This window comes from Musca autumnalis, unplaced genomic scaffold, assembly GCF_047663935.1.
Source record: "Musca autumnalis isolate F117 unplaced genomic scaffold, ASM4766393v1 scaffold_3, whole genome shotgun sequence".
NCBI classification, from domain to species: Eukaryota; Metazoa; Arthropoda; class Insecta; order Diptera; family Muscidae; genus Musca; species Musca autumnalis.
In genome coordinates this window covers 162,241,277-162,261,780 of record NW_027411866.1, presented here as the reverse complement: position 1 = coordinate 162,261,780, position 20,504 = coordinate 162,241,277, and the positions used below count along the sequence as shown (strand labels likewise).

Genomic DNA, 20,504 nt, shown 5'->3' with positions numbered 1-20,504 from the left:
AGGGTATATCACCAATATTTTTGAAAATTTAACATAGCTGAAGCCAAGGTTCACCCTTTTAGAACATGCGACTCGTGATTTTATAGTGTACAAATTAAATACTTTTGGATAAAGTGACATGTTTTTGGACGTGGCAAAAAATTTTGGCTTTAAAAGATAATTTGCGTGGAAGCTGTGGCTATATTTATGTTAAAAAATTGGTGAAAATGGGTTGAAGCCACCATGTCTTTTTTGTTATCTCTCGATTTGTGAGTAAACCACACTTCCCTCGAGTTTCATGTCAAAGTAAAAGCAGAAGAAAACTAAATAAGGATAATCTCACTAATGTATTACTTTTCAAAATTTAGTCTGCTTCTACCATTAAATGATGCTGACATTTTGAAGTCAGATTTACAGTGTTTCTTGAAATTTTTTTCTAATTTCAGTCCGCAAACAGGTTTTTCAAAAAACCATATATAGGATTGTAGTACTTGCGATTCTGAGTTATTTGATACGAATATTGTGAATGTAGTCTGCACAGCTTCATAGAAATCTGCATACAAATGCGAAAATTTTGTGCGAACATTTTTCTAAAAATCATATTTTTCGGGCCTAATTTAACCAATTGTCATTCGATTTCTTCGTACTTGATTGCATATTTTAGTTTTTGATCCAATAAATCATTCCCCGTGAAAATCCATCTACTAAAACGCGAGTTACAAGAAATTCCAAAGTAGAAAAATCACCTAAAAATGTTTTTGAAAATATCGCATATTTTATCGCGTTTTCTGCGGTTCGTTTCCACTGCAATGAAACAACTAGTACAGCATCTTCGTTTCAGCGAAAACAGATATTTGAAAACTTCACTGGTAAGGGAGCTACATTCATTTTATCCCAAAAAATAGTGTGTGATGCTACATCCATGGTTCTTGATTGATCGCCTTGAATTAGATATATATCGATATAGATATTCATGGTAAACACTGAAATCGGATGCGGACAAAAATTGTATGCACTTTGCGCAAATTAGCGATATTTTATAGGTTTTTTAATGCTAGGATGCAGCCGATGCTACATCTAAGCCTCCAATGTAAATTTCGAAAAATATATTTAAATTAAAAGATATGACCTTGCTGTACATGAAAATCACATGCGGACAAAATGATTTTGATAATTACGCGATTTACACATATTTTAAAATGCATATAAATTAAAATGGGTTATTTGACTTCTGTTTCCATTTCATAAGCTTTGAGATATATCCTCATCATCCCAATTAGCCTCCCTAATAGGAAAGCTTTAATATGAATGTCAATAAAGCAAAATCCGTCTATTTTATTGGGAGATTTAATCAAAACGAAGGAAGTATTCCTATAGATTTTTGCAATTATTTCTACTACATAATGCATCTGAAAAAATATTTTTTCAAACAAAAAATTCTTTTTTGACCAAAATATATGTTTATTTTGGCTGTAACATCAAAACTATAACACCAATCTGTACGATTGTAGTCTCAATTGATTCGGCGCGAAATTTTGATCCACAACTAATTTTTATGTAATTTTATGACCACTAAATGGGCCTTAATTTTAAAAGAAAGTTGACTTATATTCAATAATTTATCAATTTAATGTACATTCCGCGAATTCTGTGTAACATTTTGCAGGTATTATGCAATCTACTCGCTGAAGTCACTTCGAGATAACTTTTTTGTAACAATAATGCTCATTAAAATAATTAGCGTTTTTATAATATTTTCTTCCTTAAAAAGCGATATAAAAGCGCCATAACTTTTGTCCGCAACAACCAAAAATTGGCTCGCGACCAGATTCGTGCTGGGATTTTTTTTTTCTTAACCTACATATCAAAAATCGTTGATGTAGCGCGAAAAAAAATTATACTTTTTTTTTCTGAAATTGAATATTAAATAATTGACAATATTCGTGATATACCCTCGTTAGCATAAATGCTGAGGATATGAAAACGGCAATTTTTTATTTAGTCTTCCATGGGGTTATAAAATATTCCACGTCTTCCTATATCCCTCATAGATACGATAGGCTGCCTCATTGCCCTTTTTATACCCTCAGCATTTATGCTAACGAGTGTATATACACTTTCATACGGACAAAATGTGCCTCATCGAAAAAATGGCTTTAGATCCCTAGTACGTTTGGACTAAATCCCTTTCAGTCAATTTGGAGTCTCGAACGGATAAACCGATTTGGTCCAAAATTTGTATTCACTGCCCGCATTGCGATGGTATAAGTTTTATCAGGGGCAAGTTCATGCTTTCTCAGAAGGTTGTAAAATTATCCCTATGCACAGTGGATCCGCCCATTGGCCAAAAATAAAAAAAATTATGTCAAAATTTGCGTACAACATCTGGCAACTCTAACAGCTATGACATGGACCTTTTTAAAAATATATTAATTTTTGTTTCATTCGAACGCGATCTTCTTAAGAATAGCTTCAAAATTCGGAACATTTGACTAAAATTTGATGTTGTGAGTACAACCTATATTTTAAGTGCAAGTAAATATATTCAAAATATCGCGAAACTAATACGTATAGCAAAATATTATAGTGGAATTTGAAGGGCGAGGTAAAAGCTTAATTTTCATTAAAAAATAGTGTTTAGCGTGTTATGGAATTCTAGTTAGCTGCATATTTTCTTAGTGTATTTTGTAATGCCAATTCGATCATATACTTAAGTTTGACCTAAGGTTTTAGTCATGATGCCCACCAGTGCCCACCTCGGGAATAATTTTCCAAAGTAGCTCATTGGTTTAAGATTATTCAGTATTAAAATCAGCTGCCATCTAGTGCCAGACTATAAATGGTGGGCCGCTGACTAAAGCCGCCCTAGAATAGGGTTTCTATGAATATATTAGCGTATAACTCGGTTATCTGACCACGTACATTAACATAATTGATATCAGTGGCAAGATGAAGAAATCTTCTTCCAAATATGTCTTACGTTGGCGGTACGAGCCTTTCAGGAAGAACGCTATAATATCTATATTAAAAATTTTACCAATTTTCAGACAAAATTGTTAATTTTTTTAATCCGCTAAATTGGTTGGATTTTATGTTATTTTGGAGATTGTTTTGTTTCCCCAAGCCTGTTTTTGCATCATAAGATAATCGGGACCTTTGTTCATGTCATTTTGTATTAACAGCATAAAACAATTCTTACCGTATACCCCCTCCAGAGGGGAAAGGGGGGAGAATGTTACGCTCGTGGTTTCTTAAAACACTCTTCGCAACAGCACAAAGCTGCAACCAGCGCATTAAATTGATATTTACACGGGAAATATTTTTGGCCACTTTCTCCATACAAGTGGATCCACTGTGCTATGACACCATGTGTAGTGGTTGGAGCGCACGATAACTCTCCTTCGGATCTGCTGATTCAACCCAAAATTTGACCATCGTAATATTTTGTCAGAACTTATTTAAAGTTCGAAGAGGAGCCATATCGGTCCACTCCTTTAGGTAGCTCCCCCAGAAAAGTTCAAAAGTTTTCACTAAAATGGTGCGCACGATAACTCGAGTTTTGGTAACCAGGTTTGGTCCATCAGGTTCGAAAATTGGTAGATCAGGTTCGAAAATGGATTATATACATCAACTCCTTCGCGTACCTCTCACAAAATTTCGGAAAAGTGCTGTTTAACGGATGCTTTTGATATTTGTTGTAGCAACTAGTATTCACTGCCTCCATAACGATGGTACAAGTTTTTAGGTCTGGTACAAATTTCCCTAGAAAATATCCCGAAAACTGGAGCGCACGATAACTCTCGAACGGATCAGCTGATTTGGCCTTCGTAATATATTGTCGAAACTTAGTTTCAGTTCGAAGATGGACACTACCGGTGCCTACCTGCAATTCACACAGGCTGAGGGTATACTCAGTCGGCAAAGCCAACTTTTTTTACTTGTTTTAAGTGAAAGAAGTCATGATTTTTATGAAGGATGCTGTCCATTTTGATTTTTTGATTGAGTGCTTGGCATTGAATTTATATGCATTCTTCGGAATGTGTTTCTAATCAGCTTAAATGTGTAATAAAAATGCAATAATATCCCAAAATAAATAAAGTGCATTTATTATTATTCGTATGCATATTGCGCGACACTTAGCCACTTTAAGGGTTTTTGCATTGTTAGATGCAACACACTTTGGCCGCTGAGTGAAACATCAAAATATGCATAAATATTGAAAGAGATCCATTCACTGTATCCAAAATTGGATGCGCATCAACGGATTTTAAGCATTCTCGTATGACAGGCTTTGTAATTTCAATATTTTTTTAATGATTGTAATTTCAATAGTACTCTTAATTTCCTATCCTTATAAGTAATCACAGTTAGCAACTAAAGTTTCGTGATTGTAAACCATATTTCTTGATAAGGTTTTAGCAGAGTACATTAATTATTGTATGGGATTTTAGCGAAATGGTTGGAGAACTCCCAAAAATATTTTTTCTAGGGCAATATAATTTGAATTTACTTAAATTTTTTTAGTATTAATTGATTTTCCGGGAAAATAAAAATAAATTTAGTAAATATTTGAACATCTTCGAATAGATATGGAATGCTTTTAAGGCTTTATTCATACATTTTGCATATTTTCCTCCATACTAAAAATCGTAGATGTGCTCGCAAAAGTGTTTTAATTTTTTTCAAATGGAATTGCAACAGAAACTTGTTTTTTTTACCATATACCCTCGTTAGCCGAAAGGTCGAGAGTATAAAAAGTTATGTGGACAATACATTTCCAAAATGTTAATCGGTTCGGACCTAGATTGACTTCCATAGACGAAAAATGACTTATCAATGTAGAATTTCAGGCTGATGATAACCTAAAATAGGGGTGCTAGCTTCTACTGTTTTGGAAATATTTGAGTTAAGATTACTTGGAATCCATGCACTTTAGGTATATGGCGTCTTTAGCAACTTTACTGACAATTATGAGAGGAATATTTATACCCTCAGCTTTTAGGCTAAGGAGGGTATATACACTTTGATACGATGAAAATGTTCCTCATCGAAATAATGGTTTTAGACCCCAAGTATATTTGGACGAAATGTGTTTCAGACAATTTGGAGTCGATCTAGCCATGTCCGTCTGTCTGTCTGTCCTGCTGGCTGGAGCGCACGATAACTCTCGAACGGATGAACCGTTTCGGTTAAAATTTTGGCTTTCGTAATATTTTGCCCAAACTTAGTTTAAGTTCGAAGAGGAGCTACATCGGTCCACTCCTTCCGGTACCTCCCCCACAAAAGTTCGAAAATGATCGGAAAGTTTGTGCGCACGGTAACTCTTGAAGGGAGTGACCGATTTGGTCCATACTTTGTATAGCGAAAACTTTCTATCAGAGTAATATCAGGTACCAATATGGTCTCAATAGGTCCACTCCTTCGGGGACCTCCCACAAAAATTTTCGGAAAAGTTCAGTTTAGGGCCATCTCTCGAATAGCGTTGATTTTTGTTTTAGCAACTTGTATTCACTGCCTTCCATACGACGGTACAGGTTTCATCAGGGGCAAGTCCATACATCCTGAGAAAATAGCATGAAACTTGCAAAAAACCCCTATGACACCGTGTGAGGTGGTTGGAGCGAAACATAACTCTCGAACGGATCTGCCGATTCGGTCCAAAATATGTCCTTAGTAATATTTTGTCCAAACATAGTTTAAGTTTGAACATAACTCATACCTGTCCACTCCTTCAGGTACCTCCCCCACAGAATTTCAAACATGTTCGGAAAAATTGTTCGTACGGTAACTCTTGAAGGGAGTGGCCGAATTGGTCTATACTTTACACATCCTAATATATCTACCATATATAGATCAGGTTGAAATATGGGCTATATTTGTCCACTCCATCCGTTAACTCCCACACAAAATTTCGGATAAGTTCACTTTAAGACCTGATATCGAATCACTTTGATTTTTGTTCAAGCAACTTGCATTCGCTGCCTCAATTACGATGGCAAAAGTTTTTTTAGTGGCAAGTCCATACTTCTTGAGCAAACAGCCCGAAGAGTGTAAAAACCCCCTATGGCACCATATGTTGTGGCTGGAGATCCACTTCCATAACGGTCAATGTCGATCCATTCCTTTTAGTATCTCCTCCGCAAAACTTTTGATCTTTAGTCCTAATTTGATCTTTAATCCTAAAAACCCCCTAAACACATACACATACGTATTTTGGGAAAATTTGTTTCAATATACACAGGCTGTCGGCAAAGCCGACTGATACCTTTTTACTTGTTTTCTTAAAAAAATGAACCCTCGTGCGAGTCATAAAATGAAATAAAAAAGGTGTGCGCCTCAGATCAAAATATTCCTGAAATTTGTTCGCAATAAAATTTGACTGTAGGTCCTAGAATACATCAATACTCTAAATTATACACAAACGCCAGAAGTTGACTCTGTACTATATTCTGACATTCTGAATAAAAGAAAACCTGTACATATCTGCAAAGTGCAAATATCTGCAGGATGTTTCGATCTTACTCACAACGATCTTACAGCCCAACTCGATATTACTCACAACTATTTTCATCAGTTATTGTGAAGATTGAGCTTGAAAAAAATTATAAATATCGTCACCAAAAATGTCCGAAGACGAAACCCACACGCAAATCGAAATTTGTTTTTTGATTGTATCTGATACATAAAGTTAAAATACATGCTCTGGCAAATTTTCAAGCTTCTACGTTCAAAAACAACGATCCTATTCAAGAAATGGCATTTCGGAAAATGAGATAATATTGCAGATTTTGTTGTAGTGACGGATCCCAAAACCAAGCGTTACCGCTGTTTTGGTTTCATTTATTACTCCCATTCGTATAGGGTTGATAATATTCCGAATACTCGCCCTCATAAGAATTATGTTCCATAAAACAGTTTTTCATTTTATAACGTTTTTTGCTTCTCCTGTAAAGTTTTGATTTTGTAGGTTACGTCTTCGATATATGTATTCCTTTAAACTCCTAGGGCCACTTTCTTGTTGTGAATTCATTAATCATAACACTTTAAGATGAGCAGCAGATTAGGCTACCACATCCTATTCTGTAGCCAGGGCTGCTGACTAAAGCATACAGACATGCTGTGTATGCAGTGACTTGCAATGATGCACTCCGTTGTCCAATGTTGGTTCTTCCGCCATATGTATCTCAACATACGCCTGCCTACGCACTTACACTTACCTCTATTCCACGAATTATGGTGTGATAAGCCCAATGAAGTCGTTTGTCACGAAGTATTCTCTCCGATCTGTTTGGTCCGCGGGAGTTATTTGATTTCCCTCCTACCATCCATATCTGGGAAGCATTCGCTATCCGCCATCTGCGACGCGTTCTCTAGGGGTTACAGTTTTGTAGACCTATACTTATGTATAGACTAATACCTCGATTTGCGTTAATGATTTGTTCCGGCGAACTTTAACGCAATGCCAAACAACGCAAATCAAAACACATGTTAACACATATTTGTGTGAAGATTTCTTTTTAGATGGTTCCACAAAAAATTTTTTGTGCAAAATTTTTCAATAAAAATTTAAGCTAATGAGTTTTTAACATTTTTAACATCATTGATACAAATGCTATGTACATAAATTGTATTATTATTAGCATATAAAAACCAAAATCAGTCCATTTAACAAAAAGTATTATAAATTCATTCCTATAAACATATTTTTTCTTAAAAAATCGTCACATTATGCGATTGATTTATAGCATTTTCTTTCTCTGAGAAAGACTGTTTTATATTTGGTAGAATTAATAGTTTGGTAAATAAATTTCTTTATAGCTTTTTTTGGTATAGCTACTTACATATGGCTCGCTATCTACAAATATATTATCAATTGCTTTGGTTAAAAATTGCATAGCTTCTGATATTTGAGTGACCTTTAAATCTCTTCATGAGACTCAAAGCTACATATATTATAACTTTTTACAACGCAAATCGTATTAGTAACGCAAATCGAAACAAAATCTATTATTTTTTGTTAACGCAAATCGAGGCAACGCACAGTGGTCGAAATCACTGATCTAGCGGCGCGAAATTAATAACTTGGAAACGAATGGAGATATCTTTCTGACATTTTGCACAAACTTAGACTGTGTCCGTGGGTAATAATGTATAACGGTACCTCCTCATATTCGGTATTTTGAGGATATAAGCAACCCTTTCCTTCTAAATTAGTTGTAATTTGGTACTAAGGGTTTCTAGTGATCACTAAACCTTTCCACAAAAAATTGTGGACCTATTTCCACGCTTGGGTATAGGCCCCTTTTAAGGTACCTCCTGATTTTCAGTATTTTGGGGGTTTAAAACTACATTTTCCGGCCAAATTAGGTGTAATTTGGTATTAGTTGTTCCCAGTGGACACAAACATTCTCCACCAAAAATTGTGGACATAGGTCTAGGTTTTGATATTGTCCCCATATAACGGTACCTCCCAATATTCGGTATTGGTAGGATTTTGTCTACATTTTCATACCAAATAAGCTGAATTTTGGCATAGGAGGTTCTCTTTGGTAATACAAAAATAGTGAACATAAGTCTACATACCCCTCAGTAATGTTGGCGACAGATCCTGAGTATTTCAGCCCTGAAAAACTTCTCTACAAAGTGGTGTCTTAAGACACACCGTTCGGACTCGGCGATAAACAGTAGGTCCCATATCATTGATATGAGAGAAGTCTCCCTTGTCGCGTATGGGATGTTTGTGGAACAGTTATATATAGGTCTACATTTTAATATGGCCCCCCATATAACTGTACCGACAGATTTTGGGTATTTTGAGGATTTAAGCTAATTTTCAAGACCATTTATCAACAAGATTTGCAGCTATTTGGAATCTAGGAAGTCCAAATTAATTCGTAAAACAAAAATTGGACTGGACCATAGGGAACCTTTACGCTCCATTCAACAAAAGTATATTGCACTAAAAACATGAAAAATAATAATTTTTGAAAATTTATTGCTATATAAATATGTAACATCAGACCCCAAACATTTTTTTTTTAAATTTAACTTACACCCTCACCTATCAATAAAAAATAAACTTTGTTTAGTTTTATTACGAATTTATTTAACAATTAAACAAATATGAAACCAGGTTTTTACCAAAAATTTTGTTAAAATCTGATGCATCAAAATTTCTTGCAACTGACAGTAAATAACTGAGTGAATATTTACAACATCAAAAAAGTAAAAACAACATTTTACTCAGCAGAGTGTCTGTAATCGATGCAATTGAAAACATTTCGCAACTTTATACTTTGATTTTTTGACTTTCGCGCCGCTAGATCCATGGTTTCGACCAGTTTGCAACGCATTCAAGGAATAAGTGTACCGAAATGAATGTCTCGACGATCTGTATCGATCTGGCTATTTATGTCCGTCCGTCCGTTTGTCCATCTAAACCTTGTAATCACGCTACTGGTCGCAATTTTGATAGCATCGTGACGAAATTTTGGTGGTCAATGGGGGCATCAGAGACGAAGAAGCCTATTTTGGTGGGATAATATTCAGTGAAAAAAAAACTTATTTAGAGAAATAATCAACGTTTTATTCGTATATTCCTAGTAGAAATATTCCAACGGCAAGGTCAGTCAATGGAAGAAGAAAAGATCACTTTTACAATGATGCAAAGTAGGATGCGTAGGTGAACAAATAACGGAGATATAGTAATAGTCGCTAGTCCAACCCAATTTTTCATTTTGTGGATTTTAATTGTAATGATGTGCATTAAATCTTTGTTTGGGGCATTTGAACAAAAGTGACCAATATTAAAGAATACCTTCTAAACTTTAAATTGGTGCCGATTTTGTTACTTAAAGGTTTTAAAATATCACCTGGCCTGCCCGTTCTGGCTACATCCTTTGCTCACTTGGTTGATGTAATGCAAGATATATATGACTTTTGATAATGACCATCACTGCACTTTGGTTTCAGATGCGAATTCTTTGGCCAAAAGTCAATTTTTGACATCCTCCTTTTTTGCGTTTTTCTTCATAATACGATAGTAAACAATCCAAAACAACAAAAACAAAATTTGTTTGTATTAAATTTGCATTTGCCGTTAAACGAGAAGGTATCAAAATTGGGATTTATTAGCTTTGTTTTTACTAGAGCTGTACGTGCATTATTTTGGGATAGTTTATGTAGTAATAACATCACAATAAGAAAACTAAATAGAATAAAACTCTAATATGGAATATATAGATAAAAGTAAGTAGTTTCATTTTCCAAAAGGTTCGGAATAAAAATTCGGTATAAAAACGAAGTTATCAACACATTTCTGGAAACCCCTTAAATTACTAAGTTTTTCTTTAATTTCAAAAATTGTTTTAGATTGAAATAATTTTGAGTGATTATTTTGATGTGTGTAGTTTAATAAAAAACTGGTTTCAAGTTGCGATTCGTTGCGACAAATGAAACACAATTTTTTTCTCAAGGCACATATGTTGCCTCGTATCGTATTACCTTTTCCAGCAAAATGTTTAATAGGTCACACGAAAGGCTGTCTCCTTGTCTGAAACTTCTTTTGGTACAAAATTCTTCGTAGAGGTTCTTTCCAATTTTAACTGAGGACCTAGTATCAGTTAAAGTCATCTTACAAAGCCGGATGAGCTTTGCTGGGATACCAAATTCAGACATTGCGTGGAATACCTTTGATCGGAGGGGACTGTCGAATGCTGCTTTATAATCGACAAAAAGGTGATATGTGTCGATCTGCATCTCTTGAGTCTTCTCTAGGATTTGCCGCAGGGTAAATATCTGGTCAATGGCGGACTTGCCAGGTCTAAAGCCACATTGGTATGGTCCAATTATTTCGTTGACCATTGGTTTTAGTCGTTCGCACAATATCCCTGACACTATCTTATAGGCAATAGGGAGAAGACTTATGCCCCTATAGTTTTAGCAAACAGTCTTATCTCCTTTCTTGTGGACGGGACATAGGATGCTCAGGTTCCAATCGTCGGGTACGCGTTCTTCCTGCCAGATGGTGCTAACTAGCTGATGCATACACCTTATCAGCGCGTCGCCTCCGGTTTTAAACAGCTCGGCTGGTAAGCCATCGGCTCCTGCTGCTTTATTATTGTTCAGCCGGTTGATTGCTGTTTTTACCTCATCTTGGCCCGGCGGTATACATTCTATACCATCTTCTGGGATTGGATCTGTGGTATCATCGTCTTCGCTACTATTGGATACCAGCAGATTGGAGAAATGTTCCTTCCATATCCTGAGCACGATATCTGTATCTGTTACCAGATTACCTTGCTGGTCTCTACAGGAGGATGTGCCTGTACCAAAGCCATCTGTTTGATGTTTCACTCTTTGGTAGAATTTTCGGACTTCATTCTGGCTCCTGTACATCTCGATTTTTTCACACTCCCGCTTTTCCATTTCTCTCTTTTTCTTGCGGAAAAGACGTTTCTCTTCTCTCCTTTTCTCCCGATATCTCTCTCGCGCGCTACGCGTTGCTACTGATTGCAAAGTAGCTCTATATGCCGCATTTTTCTCTTCGGTAGCAGCACGACACTCCTGGTTATACCATGAATTCCTTTGTGGAGGTCTCTGGAATCCAAGTATGGATTTTGCGGCTGTTTGCATGGAGTGGGCAATATGTTGCCATTGTGTTGTTATGTTATCGGGACAAGGAGTGCTCGCGTTAAGCAATTGGGCTAGTTGAGTGGAATATGCTGTGGCTATCTGTTGTGTTTGCAGCCTATCGATGTCCAACTTCCGCGTTGAGTCTGTTCGTGCTTTAATTGCAACGTTTAGACGGGTACGTACCTTTGCTGCAACAAGGTAGTGGTCCGAATCAATGTTTGCGCCTCGGAACGATCGTACATCCAACACGATCGTACATACAACATGATCACTTGTTACTTGTTCTTTGATCTGGAGACAGCCAGGTGCCCTTATGAATATCGTGATGATTAAATCTGGTACTGCTAACTACCATGTTTTTTGCAGCTGCAAAGTCTATCAGCCTCATACCATTGTCAGATGTTTCACTGTGGAGACTGAATTTCCCGACTGTTGGGCCAAAGATATTCTCCTTTCCAATTTTGGCATTAAAATCGCCTAGAATGATTTTAATGTCATGGGCAGGGTAACGGTCATATGTTTCTTCTAAGCGTTCGTAAAATATATCTTTGGTCTGTTCGTCCTTTTCTTCAGTGGGAGCATGAGCGCAAATAAAGCTGATGTTGAAGAATTTAGCTTTTATTCGAATTGCAGCAAGTCTTTCATTCACTGGGGTGAAGCTGGATACCAGATGTTTTATCCCCGACTAACTACGAATCCGCAACCAAACTCATGCTTTACGTCATGGCAGCTATAATACAGTACGCCACCTTTAGGTGTTGTTGTGACACCTTTCCCAATCCATCGTATTTCCTGTATGGCAGTAATATCGGCCTCGTACTTTTCAAGTACGTCTGCCAATGCGAAGACTGCACCTTCTCTATAAAGAGTGCGAACATTCCAGGTGCAGATTCGCAGATCATGGTCCTTAAAACGTTTGCGGGGTTCGTCAACTTTAGAGGGGTTTGTTTTTCTTTTCTTTCGTTTTTTCATAGTAGGATGTTTTTTCTAGGGGAGGGTTACTAACCCGGCGCCCAAACCCAAGTTTTTAACGTTCTTATGGGTGAACGCGCGGCACATGTTAGCTCACTACCTTTAACGGGTGTTAAAGGCAGTTCCCCAGGTGACACGACAGGGAGGTCAGTGTCCACTTGAGATGAAAGAGGGACCAAGATAAATCCTGGGCTTTGCCATGTTAAAGTCGGTCAAGACCGTTGCTTGGTATCATTCATCCCCTACGTCACCCTCTCTACCAAACACAGTCGATATATATTCACGTTTGGATATAGCCCCCATACAAGGTTACCCCAAATTAAAGGTATTTTGAAGGTTTTTGTCAAATTTTTAAGCCGATTCTGTTGAAATTTTACATTTTGACATCGTAAGTGGTAGAAATCCCCGTACCAAGAATTATCAACATGGCTCAAAATTTTAGTTTAGACCACATACAATTTGATCACCCTGTTTAATGTATTTTGATGTTTATTTTTTAATATTTGGCTGAAAATAACTCTGAATCAATATTTTAAGGGGCAATTATTATTAATAATAATAAATGTCAATACAAAAATTATATAGAAATAGTTTTGGCACTGCAAAGTTAAAAATCCAGAAAACAGAGTTTTCGTGCCTATATGCGGGGGTTACTTTTAGTGAATCTATGGTAATTTCATAAAGTCACCCGCTGAAATTCATAACCGAACAAGACCTACCCTAAATAAAGTAATTGCAACAGGTTCAATGTCGTCGTATTCCATATTCAAATGAATGTGAAAAGCCAAATGCCTATGCCTTAACAACCACCATATGTTTGAACAGAGTTTTCCTAGTCAAACATATGGAAGCGAAAAAAGGTAATAAAAACCAACACAAAACAGAATGAGAAAAATACAAAAAATTTCAAACAACGCAATTTAAACAAAAATATTTCTAGCAAGCAATAAAAAAGCTCTGATGGTCATAAAGTAATGATAAATTCCTAGTAATTTTATTAGTACACATGTTAGCTCTTTGCTACTTCCTCTTTCTCTCTTCTTGTTGCTCTCATAAATAAACAAATAGAAAAATACCAGGAGAGTTAAGAAAAACATTGCGAAAAATATACCAAACATTTGCGAAAATGTTTTTTATTTCAAATACAAGAAGAGAGCTGTTATAAAAGAGAGAGAAAATGCGAGAGAATATTTGTTGTGTTTTTAGAGAGCTGAGAAATTTCCCATTACAAGGCATGGCAAGCATCTATGTACGAAAAAACAGGAGTACGATTTTCTGAGGCAGTAATTTCCCAACCAGTTTTCGTGTAGCTTTTCCGACGTTATGACATGTTAACGGTGAATTGTAGAAATTAACGTTTTAAAAAATTAAAACAAAAAATACAATAATAATTATTTAAAGAAAAAAAAATTAAATATGTTTAAATGTGTTTATTATTGTTAAATGTTTAAAAATACAAAAATATATATTTCTAGTTAAAAAAGTGAAAATAATTTTAAAAATCAAAAAATAATAGAAAATTAAGTAGTATCTACGAGAAATATGTTATAGTGTGTAAATAATGTGTTACAACTCTCCCTCAAAGTAAATAGCAAGAGAAAAAAATGAATGTTAGTCAAAACAAGTGAAAATTTTAGTTGTTGTTGTTGTTTGTGCAAAATAATAAAAAAATATATAATATAAAAATTATTATATTACTTATTTAATAAAAAGAGATAAAAAATATAAATATGAAATCTAAATAACACAACTTAAAAGTTTAACATCTATAATTCAATTTGGATCAGCTAAATAAAAGTAATTAATTAAATTTATTTATTATTCCGTTTCCTATCAAATATTTATTGTGGTTTGTGCTCTATTAAATATTTAATAATATACTGCATTGTGTTAAGTTTGTTTTGTGCGTATGTGTGTGAGTTAATTTTATTCAACAATAAGTAAAAAGAAGATACAACAACATTTGCTATGTTTTAGCTGCTTGTGAAGTTCATTTGTAGTTATTTTCAATAGACATCCGTTTTGTTCTTGTTTTTCTCAGAATGTTCGCCAATTCAGCTTAAAAGATGTCATCTGCAGGACATTTTTCTTGTTAAAACATCACGAAAAAAAACTTCTTTGACATGCATGCTTTATTTTGCAGAATTCTGTTTTGATTCCAATTCCAAGAAATGGAAAAAATATCATTATCATTGAGAGCATTTTTAAGGTCACAATGAAAGCCATAGCAGAAATAATGCAAAAATTCGTTTTTTTTTCATTTTCATATAAAAACCAATAAAGCATATTTTAAAGTCATCACACGTAATATTTGGATACTTAAACTTCAGGCTTCAGTGAGTTATAATATGGAAAGGAATTTACAGTCTTATTATAACTCTGTACATTGCTATGTATCGACTTTATTAACCGTGAATAATAAAAGCAAGAGTTAATGAAACACATGGATTTCTCAGGCTTGAAGGCATATTACCATATATGTACATGAAATATGCTTTTAAATTCAGGCTTTCATGACTGTTTGCAGTCAGTTTCTATTAACGACACACGTAAGAACGAAATCAATGATTAACAATGCCCGACGGGATTAGTTGGTATATTAAAATTGCAAAGGGAGCGAATATGATTTTTATACCCTCAGCATTTATGCTAACGAGGGTATATACACTTTCATATGGGCAAAATGTGCCTCATCGAAATAATGGTTTTAGACCCCAAGTATGTTTGGACGAAATGTGTTTCAAACAATTTGGAGTCGATTGAGCAAGGTCCGTCCGTCCGTCCGTCTGTCTGTCTGTCTGGCTGGCTGGAGCGCACGATAACTGTCGAGCGGATGAACCGATTCGGTTAAAATTTTGGCTTTCGTAATATTTTGCCCAAACTTAGTTTAAGTTCGAAGGTAATTTGTGCGCACAATAACTCTGGAAGGGAGTAAGCGATTTGGTCCATACTTTGCCCATCGTAAAATGTGTACCTGACTTAGTTTCAATATGGACTCAATTGATCCACTTCTTCGGGTACCTCCCACACAAAATTTCGGAAAAGTTCAGTTTAGGGCCATCTCTCGAATTGCTTTGATTTTTGTTTTAGCAACTTGTATTCACTGCCCCCCATACGACGGTACAAGTTTCATTAGGGGCAAGTCCATACGTCCTGAGAAAATAGCCTGAAAGTTGCAAAAAACGCCTATGACACCATGTGAGGTGGTTGGAGCCCAAGGTAACTCTCGAACGGATCTGCCGATTCGGTCCAAAATTTGGCCTTAGTAATATTTTGTCCAAACAGAGTTTAAGTTCGAAGATAAGCCATATCGGTCCACTCCTTCAGGTACCTCCCCCACCAAATTTCAAATATGTTCGGAAAATTTCTTCGTACGGTAACTCTTCAAGGGAGTGGCCGAATTGGTCCATACTTTACACATCCTAATATATGTACTAGATATAGATCAGGTTAAAATATGGACTATATTTGTCCACTCTATCCGGTACCTCCCACACAAAATTTAGGATAAGTTCACTTTAAGACCTGCTACCGCATCACTTTGATTTTTGTTGAAGCAACTTGCATTCGCTGCTTGCTTACTATGGTAAAAGTTTTTTCAGGGGCAAGTCCATACTTCTTGAGCAAACATCCCGAAGGGTGAAAAAACCCCTATGGCACCATATCTAGTGGCTGCAGATCCACTTCCATAATGGTCAATGTAGATACATTCCTTTTAGTTTGATCTTTTGATCTTTAATTTAATCCGACTGAAACTTTTTTACTTGTTCATTCTTCTTTATTACGATTAATAAATAAAAAAAGGATCTTCGCCTAAAAATGCAAAATTTTCAAATAACAAAGTTATTATATTTTCAATAAATAACTATTATTTCAGTAACATGAAAAAACACATCAAATAAGTAAGAACGGCGTTAAGTTCCTCCGGGCCGAACTTGTTATACCCTCCCCCACGAGTTGTATTGAAGTAAAATGGAACGTGTATGAAAGTATCAGTCAGCTGTGCTGACGGAGAAATACCCTCAGCCACTGACCAAAAAAAAACTAAACCAAACACAATAATGATGCCGTATATAAAATATATTGATGTTGGATCACGAGTTTGCTTTAAAATATGTTTGTACCGTAATGTGGGCCTATACCAAATCATTGACATATACCAAACATTTTTAGTAACCAAACTTCTTTATAAAGGACTCGAAATATTAAATTACGTTAAAATAAGTTTGAAAGACATTTTAGAAAAAGTTTTAGAGTTGTCTTATACAATAGCCATTTTAGTATGTGCCGGCTGGGTTTTGCAGCTTTTGGGCCATTATCTTAGGAAGTACTGACTTATTCCGCAAAAAATTGTACTGTTGTAAATGAGGCCGCGAGAATTATCTTGCGGATTTGTCATTTTGGTTGGTGTCGTCAGGACTTCATGTAGCTTCTAGGCCAATATCTCAGGAACTATGGACTTTCGCAAGTAAAAAATTGCACCGTCGTAAAGGGAGTCGCATGGAAACCTTACTGAAAAAATTCAAAACTATCCTAGAGGAGCTCTTAAACTTCACTTTATCCGAATTTTGTGTGGGAGGTACCCGATGGAGTGGATCGATACAATTCATATTCCAACCTGATACATGACTGGATGAAATAATACAATGTGCAAAGTCTGAATCAATCAGAAACTCCATGCGAGAATTATATAGCGGATTTACCATTTCGGTTGATATCGTCAGGGTTTCATGTAGCTTTTAGGCCAATATTTCAGGAAGTATGGAATTGCACAGGAAAAAAAGAGCCGCAAGTTGAACCTAATGAAAGAAATTTCAAAACTATCCGAGAATTGTTCTTCAACTTCACTTTATCCGAGTTTTATGCGGAAGGTACCCAAAGGAGTTTTCCGATATAGTCCATATTCGAACCCGATCTGTATCTGGAAGAAATAATACGATGTGCAAAGTTTGGATCCAATCGATGGCTACCCTCTAGAGTAATCGTTCACACCATTTTACAGAAAATTGTTGAACTTTTATGGGAGAGGTACCGGAGGGAGTGGACCGATATGACCCATCTTCGAACTTAAACTAAGTTTGGACAAAATATTACGATACCCAAATATTGGGTATCGAATCAGTTGATCCGTTCGAGAGTTATAGTGCGCATCCGGCCAGACTGATGTACAGACAGACATACGGACGTACGGACATGGCTAAATCAACTCCAAATTGTCTGAAACCCATTTCGTCCAAACATACTTGGGGTTTAGAACCGTTTTTTCGATGAGGCGCACTTTTGGTCGTATCAAAGTGTATATACCCTTTTTAACCTAAAGGCTGAGGGTATAACAATTAGTTTCACTTCGTTTATGAAGAAGACTAAATACCGAATTTCAGAAATTTCGGTAAAACAATGTGGCTAACCTTCAAAACCTCAAACGTCGATCTATACCGACAAATTTGTGGCGGAAAGTTTTTAGACTCAAAGAAGACTAAATACCAAATTTCCGATAATTCGATAAGATAATGTGGCTAAAATCTAAAAAAAAATACCGAAAATCGAAAGGTACGATTCTATGGGGGATATAGAAAGACGCGGACTTATACTCATATTTCTCCTCTGGAATATTTGATAACCCCGTGGAAGACTAAATAACAAATTTCAGTCATTTCAGAATTACGAAAATCGGGAGGTACCGTTCTACGAGGGCTGTATCAAAACGTGGCCCTGGCTAAATTCTCCAACTTTAACTAAATACCAAATTTCAGTCATTTCGATGGGTTGTTGTAGACAGAACATTAAAAATACCGAAAATCGGGAGGTACCGTTCTATGGGGCCTATATAAAAACGTCGACATGTACGGACAAATTTCAAGTGGAAAGTTTTATACCACCAAAAAAGACTAAATACCGAATGTCAGTCAGTCACAACCTTCAAACCGTTCAGTGGGAGCCATACGAAGGCGTGGACCTCTACATACAAATTTCAGCTGGAAAGCTTTGTACTCCCGACGAACACTAAATACCAAATTTCAGCCATTTCGGTGGAATATCGAGGCCTCAAACTACAAAATACCGAAAATTGGGATGTACCGTTCAATGGGGACTATTTGAAGGCGAGGACCTTACCGACAAATTTAAAAGGGAAAGTTGAACATACCCAACGAAGACTAAATACCAAATTTTAGCCATTTTGATGGATTATTGTGGTCATAACCTTCAAAATACCGAAAATAGTGAGGTACCGTTCTATGGGGGCTATATTAAGACGTGGACTTGTAGTGACAAATTTCCGCCGGAAAATGTTGTACCACTCACGAAGACTAAATACCAAATTTCAGCCATTTCGGAGCAATATTGAGGCCAAAACCTTAAAAATACCGAAAATCGGGAGGTTCCATTCTATGGGGGCTACATAAAGGCGTGGACCTATACCGACAAATTTCATATGGAATGTTTAATACCCCAAATGAAGACATAATACTAACTTTCAGCCATTTCGGTGGCCACAACCTTCAAAATATGTAGGCGTGGACCCTTACCGACAAAATTATGGGGGAAAGTTTTATACCTCCAAAGAAAACTTATTACCAAATTTCAGCCATTTAGGTGTGATAATTAAGCTAAAACCTTCACAATAACGAAAATCGGGTGTTACCGTTCAATGGGGGCTATATCAGAACGTGAACCGATTGAGCCCATTTGCAGTACCAAACATTCTGGGAGTAATAGAAACTTCTATACTAAATTACAAAGCTCTATCTTAAAAATTTCGAGCTGTATCTTGATTTCAACAGACGGACAGACGTACTTTGTTATATCCACTTAGAATATCACCCTGATCAGGAATATATATATACTTTATATGGTCTCCGATGAATATTTCGATGTATTACAAAAGGAATGACAAATTTAATTATACCCTACATATTATGGTGGAGGGTATAGAAACCGAAAATGTTTGATAAACACGTTTCTAAATATGACAATTCGTTTATAGGCAACAAATCAATCAAAATTTATTTGGAGATTTGAATTTGTTTATCAAATTGTTATCAATTTTTTCTGTTTACAACACAATTGTGCATAATTTGTTGTGAACATTTTAGACTCATATAGATCTAAGACATCAGACATTGACAAAATAAATTAATTCGAAGTTGTCTAAATATTTTTAAAGTCTGATTACCACAATTTCTATTGTTACCTGATGTCTTAGAAAAACTGATTGTCCCCCTCTTGCCAAAGAGCTCTGCCCAATTCCAATGAACTTTCTTCTTATCGTTCTGTACAATGGCATGATATAGTGAATATATGTGTATTAAAAGTAATATGAGTAGCAGGGTGCCACCGTAGTGCAATGGTATGCACACCCGCCTTGCACGCTGAAGGTCGTGGGTTCGATTCACAGGCCAGGCAACATCAACAATTTTAACGGTGGAAAAATACCCTTCAGTAATGTTTCCTGAGTATTTCAGCCATGTAAAACTTTTCTACTAGTGGTGTTTTAAGACACGCCGTTCGGACTCGGCAATAAACAGTAGGTCCCATATCATTGAGCTAATGTGAATCCGGACTGCTCTCATGGAAATGAGAGAAGTCTCTCTTGTCCGGTATGTGATGTTTGTGGAATAATTATTATTATATGAGTATCCGTGCCAATAATTTATCATAAGGATTTTTTTCTATATGCAAGTTTTTTCGTTGAATTAAAGAAAATGTTACAATGCAACATTTTTGAGCTAAGCGTGTGCAAACAACTTCTGCCGAACATTTTATGAAAGAAGACAAAACTCCTATTTGGGTTTTGTTTTCTTAGATAGGGTTCGGATTTTACGGTCTCATCTAAACATATTGACTTTTTAAAGCAAATCGGTGCAATATCTCTAAAATCAATGTGAATCTTGCTTTGACCTCTGCAGCAAACTCGTAGA

General features: G+C 35.9%; 1 long non-coding RNA gene across 1 annotated transcript in view; it reads left to right on the top strand.

Annotated features, from left to right (window-relative positions):
- The first annotated feature begins 13,884 nt into the window (after positions 1-13,884).
- The window catches only part of LOC141398061 (uncharacterized), a 45,551-nt gene continuing 38,931 nt past the window's right edge, over positions 13,885-20,504 (top strand). Inside the window, exon 1 of the long non-coding RNA XR_012411605.1 lies at positions 13,885-14,382. This is a non-coding gene — a long non-coding RNA (uncharacterized lncRNA). The remainder of the gene's footprint in view (positions 14,383-20,504) is intronic.